This window comes from Myotis brandtii, unplaced genomic scaffold (genome assembly GCF_000412655.1).
Source record: "Myotis brandtii unplaced genomic scaffold, ASM41265v1 scaffold521, whole genome shotgun sequence".
NCBI lineage: Eukaryota > Metazoa > Chordata > Mammalia > Chiroptera > Vespertilionidae > Myotis > Myotis brandtii.
The window spans coordinates 1,176,211-1,183,123 of record NW_005369870.1 but is presented as its reverse complement, the minus strand read 5'-3'; positions in this window follow the sequence as shown (position 1 = coordinate 1,183,123).

Below are 6,913 nucleotides of genomic sequence, written 5' to 3'. Positions count from 1 at the left end.
TTCCATAAATGACAATGATATCATATGTTCATGGTTCCTTAGTCCACTATAAAGGAGGGTGCATTTCCCTGAGGAGGACATTCCTTCTTTTTCTAAGGTGCATGGGTAACAATCAGAATAAGCATTTGACATAAGAGATTTTAAAATTGTGATTATATATATATCACACACACATGAGTGTGTGTGTGTGTGTGTGTGTGTGTGTATACATGTGGTTGTATTTCCATTTTATATTATGGTTGTAAACCCCAGTAGTTACTAATACACTCTACTGCCCTGGTTAAATATTACTTTGACTTCCCTGATGGACTTGCTAAGTGCATCAGTCTGCTGAAGCCTGGAGTTCCAGCCCCCAGGAGAAATAATATGAAAACCTCTCTCTGACCACAGTCTGATTCCACAGGGAAAAGCCATGCAGTAGGAGTATTGTTTAGAGAACAGAAAGCTGTGAGATCTATTCTAAGGTGGGGAGAGGGAGTTAGGTAGAAGAGAAATAAAAATGGAAACCTGAGTAGGCAACCAAACCATACTCACAATTCCACAAATACACAAATGGAAAGTACACAGTGCTTTCTCTCTCCTTTATCACTTTAATGTTGATATCTTTAATGCTTTTCATCACAGTATTTGTGCCTCTTGTTATCCGGCTTTGAACAAAAACATATTATATTTTCAGCCTATTATATTTTGTATTTTCAATATCAATAGTGCTCATTGAATGCGTAGGATTATCTTTTAAACTGTTCTTTGTGTGTCTACTTGCATACCATGTTCAGCTTAGTATGGGGCCACATGAGCAATGAATCAACCAGATTCTAATGAAGATTAAGATATGGAAGGTACCCACAGTTATGTATAAACTGTATACTCATTTAACCACCTTCCCACATGACCAATTCTAGCTAGTTGCTTCTTCATCTTCTGCAGTCTCCAGACTCCAAATTCTTGTCCAGATTGATTGCTGCACTAAATCTTGATTGTACAAAGACCAAAACTTAATTATTTTGGTCTCCTTTATCAGTCAGCAATGTTTTAGTGTTGCCAATTTAATTATATCATTGAAATATGTATGACTGTAAAGTATGTTGAAAAAGGTCCTTTTAAACTTGTTTCTTAACACAGAAAAAAAAAGTCTTTCTAAAGCCATAATTTCACTGCTGTGAGGCCCCCTAGCCATTTGTGTTTATTGAGTTTACTGTTCCACATGAAGAAAGAACCATTGTTTTGTTGTCTAGGAGCTGAAGGAAGATGGAAAGTGAGAAAAGAATATCAAGCACTTTAAAATGCTATTATTTTCTCTAGTGGGAAAACTATTTTTTTTAAAGTAAATAGTGATTATTTTCTTAAAGACACACTAAAACCTTACTAAAGGATTCAGAGGAAAAGAAAATTTCAGGATAGAAATGCTATTACTAAATAATCATAAAAGGTTGCTGTATACGACGACATGTATTTTGAACCAACCTCATAACACATTTTCTTCTTTCTATGGAATTATAAAATTTTATTAAATTATTGTTATTAAACATTGAAATCTCATCAAAGTCAATATTGAAATACAGTGTCTTTTTGCAAGTGCTTTAATTGTAATAGCCTATTTGTTGAGATGAAAAAGAACATCATTGATGTCATGGTGTGCTTTGCATTTTAAAATAGTAGCTAATGAATTACAAACATTCATTACTCCAGAACCACTTGCTGAAATTTCTCAGGACCCCCAAATAGAGAATTATTTGTACTTTATACTATCATTCAGGCTCTTGCTCAGTTTATATTCATCCCCTTTTCTTCTTCAAAATTAATTGCCTTTTAAATTAATACTCTATTGGCTCTGAATCTTTTTTTCCTCATGCCATACATTTATGTGTAAATATTTTCAGCATGTCCTGTTAGGGGATTTGCTATTGAAAACATGTAGGAATTAGTGGGGGGAGGGGCAGAGAGAGAGAGAGAGAGAGAGAGGAGAGAGAGAATGAATGAGAATGAGAATAATTTTTATTAAACCTGGAAAGAGGACTTAACACAGGAAAAGAAAGGTGGGTTTCACTGAATAAAATTCATCCAGGAATACTTCTTTGACCTTTAAAAGTCCAAGCTATGTAGCGCATAATATACATTTGAGTAATTCAAGCACTAACTTCACATAGCATAGGCAAATTAAGAGAGTATCATCGTGTCTTTGCTTTGTTACATTTGAATGGTGACTTTAATTCCATTCACTTTTCTTCATACTAAGTAATGCAAACTACCCACTGTTTTCTTAATTTTTTTCCTTTTTGCCAGGGGTGGGGAATAGATGCCTGGCTGGGAGGGAAGGGAATGCTGTTCTGTTTATGTAAAAGATAAACTTTCATGTTCATTTTAAAAAAATTTTATTTAAGAAGTTCAGTTTTTTCCATAAGTTTAGTGATTATTAAATTTACTGAGGAAGATAAAAGTTGACACTGAACTTTCATAACCAAATGCAACCAGAAATAAATTGGTTACGTACATTTAAATTAATGCATGTAAATGTTCAATTTACTTTTTCTTCCTATAATCTAATATGAAGAAAAAATATTTAATTAGGTCTTATTTTAGTAACCAATAGTCATTTGGGTTTTCTTGAAAAGGTAAACTAACATGACTAAATAAAAATATGAGCAATTGTGAAATAAATATATAAGACTAAGCAATTTAATCATTGTGTATACTTTTGATATATATATATTATAAATTAGTATTTTTAATCTCAGAGTTAATGTGAATTTTTTAACTGATTATATTTTGTTTTGGTTGGCCATTAGAAAGCTCGGAGTCGATCCAAGATCTAATTTATTGATCATATAAGGCTCCATGAAATGCATATGCCTGTTATTCTCAATGAGCTTATCTTATTCTACTTACCTTCTCTGTCGAAATGTATTTTTTTATTGTGGAAGGAGACAAACCATCAAAATTAATATGAATGAGTGATTAGAAATACAATCAAGTCTTCAAATATTATTGAGTAATACTATAAATGCTGAGTGGATGTTAGGCAAACTAAGGCATGATTTCTGATGTAAAGATACTTATATTCTAGCTGGGTAGAGAAGACATAAGCACATAACAAATTAGCTAATAAGTGAGTCAACATATTTACACACATCTGTTGCATTAAATTGAAAACTCAGACCTTATTGTTAATGACGATCAATGTACACTTTATAGAAAAACACTAGTAATAGTACCAACTGGTAAAAGAAAGTAACCATATCATTTCATTAGATATATACCCTCTGGGTGTAGTAAACTCCAAATAGTCTGAGGATGAAAATAAATGTTGGAAACATCATTGTGATTCTGTGGTACTGGAGACTTCCAGACACATCTCCCCTCTTTTTCTCTTTCTCTTCCCTTCTCTTTTTCTCTTTCCTTCTTGTCTTTCATTGACTTTGTTGCTTGCTATTCCATCAGCCCTTGGGTGGACCTGATTGACAGTAGCAGCAGTTCTGATGGCAAACTAAACCCTACCGGGATGGCAGCTCATGACATTTCTGGCTATGTAAATACACTATTTGTTCTAAGGGCTGTACTTAAATACAGTAGTTAAGTTTAAGTGCCCGGTGGTTGTTTCCCTTTGTACTTGAATCAACAACCCTTTTAAGCTTTAAGAAGGGGCCACCCATAAAACTGTTCATTTTGACTGTAAAAAAAAACTTGAGAGGGGGAAAAGAGTAAAAACCTGAAAAAAATATTGAACTAAATTATTGACCCAGGGTGACATGTTTATGGCTAAGGCCACGAACTCTGAATTAGACTTAAAATCTGAGTAGAAAACTGATTCTCATCTTCTCTGTCTCCACATATTTTCCCCAGATATCTTCATTACAGTTAATGTTAAAAATAAAGTCTAAACGTGCTATTGTCCTAAACTGAAACAAACGTTCAGACAATGATAAATACTGACCATTTAAATTTGGCCTTTTAAAAAGCACATTGGATATAATGAAAATGTGTGTATTTTAGTATACTTACTTTGCTTCCAATGATGGTATAAATAGTGCATAAAGCTTTAAAATTTTCATCAAGTGAATGTTTCACTGACATGCAAATTAACTGCTGACATCTAAGGTGCATGCCATGTGATGACTCCTAATTGGCAAGTGAACCTCAGAGGGTTATTTATAGATTACGTAGCAACAAGGTGCTGGAGTAACTTCTCATTGTGCAGCTCAATTCAAATTGATGTTTTAGCTTTGATTCTCTTCACTTTTTTTCACAGCCCTTTTGATCTCTAAAGCCTCTCAGAAATAAGATACCTAAGGTGCTAAATATATAATTAATAATATTTGGGCAGAGAATTTGTCTTCAGATTATTCCTAAGAGATTGGAGACCAGTTAAGCCTCCCTCACCAGCTTGTTCAGGTATGTCGTCTAACTCTTTGGGGCTGTGAATTTAAACTCGAAGATTTGGTAACATCCATTTCCATCCAGAGCACATAGGATAAATGTTCACAGAAAAAGCGAGGAAGAAACTTGAACAGTTATCAAGTGAATTAATTTTTTAAAAATAGCTGCCTCTAAAGATCTAAGTGGAAATCCTATTTTATTTTCTAATGGCAATTGAGTTCCTTTTATCTCTACTTTCCATTACCTTTTGTGTATGAAGATTGCAGTGAGAGAATTATAATGTATCTGCAGTTCCCACGCTAGGTTATTAGGTTAAAGCTTGTGCCTTCCTTTCTTTATTCCATGTCTGTGTCTGCCTAAAGGTAGAACGATCATGAAAAACATGAAAAAGTAAGCCCTTCCTTTATTCTTCACATTTTATGTTCAGTATGGATTTTGTACAGGATCTCATGAGGCAAAGATATATAAGCTATAAATTTCACCCACAAAGATATAACTTATTAGAGAAGTTTACAAGGTATTTGCCTTTAGATATTTTCCTTATGCTGTACATAGCCTGTAATGTTCTACTTTCCCGACCATATTGGTGAAATGTCTGTCCTTTCTTAAAAATTTAATTAGAAGTCACTGTCTCTTTGAAGGAATCTGTATAGTTCAATTTAAACTTGACATTTTTTGGAAGAGTGTGTGTGTGGGGGGGGCGGGGGAGGTATGTGTATATATGTGTGTGTTTTACAGTTGTATTGTAAACATGAAAATGTTTAAAAAATCTAAAGAATTCTATACAAATATAGTGTTTGTTGTAATTACTACTGTCATTCTAAAGCTAAAGAGATAAACTAAATGTTGAATCCAAATCACATGAGGAATTGCATATTTTTCTTATTTCTAACACTTTTGACTAGTAGCTGAAAATTTTGTTCTTAGGCCTGTTAGTTTTTATTGATAAATGTCTTCATTAGTAGTGCATGGTAGGATATGGGTACAATCAAGGTAACTTGATTTCTTGCTGGTGAAGGTTTATTAGGAAATTTATCTATTAATTAGAAAAAACTCACTTTTATATAAATACCGAATGCACTAGATACTGAGATAACAAAGAAAAGCAAACAACAAAAATGATCCCTGCCTTGAAGGAATTTAGAATCAAATGGGGACTAGAGATACTGAATAAATGTGGTGAATGAAATGATACAGATCATTATGGGATATTTGGGGAGCTATGACAGTGGGTAGGTGGTAGACTGGGAAAGTTTCCTGGGGGATTTGAAGGAAAAAGGACAAGTAGAAGTCTAGAGGTGAAGAAGCAATAGATAGGGGTCTCTGGCATAGAGCTGCTGGAAAAAAAGAGAGAAGTGAGGCACACATAGAAGATCCAGAGGGTCCAGGGAAGAAGAACCATACATTAGACCCAAGACCAGCAGAGCAGGTAGAGATCAAGATTTGGAAATTTAATCATGATTAAACCCAACTGTCTTTTACTCCACGCCTGCACCCACACAGCTGAACATTAGCTGAACACACCTAAGGAAAAATATATTCATATTCATTAATCTTAAATAGGTTCTTGAGGTTATCAAGTAATCTTACTCTACTAGTCTACTCTACTCAGTCTCCTGAAGACTGTATCATACTTCCTCCTCTCCTTAAACATTCAGTATCTCTATTTACACCCTCAAATGGCAGCCTCGCTTCCTATTCACTGATATAAGTGAAGCAATCAGAAAAACACTTCCATAGACACCTATTGTCATATTTATTCACTTCCTGATATTTCAACCTATTACATTTTAGTAGAATGTGATGTAGAAATATGTAAATGCAATTTACCAGTGAATAAAGCTATTTCTTTAGACCTTGAACTTCCATGTTTAGTTGTTTAGCCTGGGGAAATAATGAGTGTTGGAGTCATCAAAGATTTATGTAAAATATGTTACTTAGAATAGTGAAAAATTAGAAAGGATATATCTGCCCAAAGATAGAAAGAACAAACAATAAAGTACAGCAAGCATCATTTAAAAACTATTTTTTAAAATTATTGACAAGGTAAAAGTAGATGATATAATAAAAAGAAAAAACTCAAAACTGTACATAGTATATGATACAACTTTGTGTATGTACATAGAAAAGACCAGAAAAAAAAAGTGAACCATGCTAGAAAGTTGTCTCATTGGACAGTGAGATGAAAATTGTTATATATAGTAAATCCTTTGAAAATACACTCAGCTTAGTAGAGAGAACCTTTTTATGAGAGGGGCCTAATGACACAGAAAATGTCTACTGAATAAACACAATAGTGAAAATCATCTCTGCAGTGGGATGCAACTGTCATTGAAATGTTTGCCCCCACCCAGCATTCCCCTTGCCTGCCACAGCCAAGCCATCAAAACCCATAGAATTTATGGCTAAAATATATCACAAATCTATTGAACTTCCACCATCCCCACTGCTGTTTGTCTGCAGTAGGACACTGTAATTTCTCGTCTGGAGCAGCACCTTAGCACCCAGCAGGTTTCCCCCACTCTTGCTCCTGCAGAAC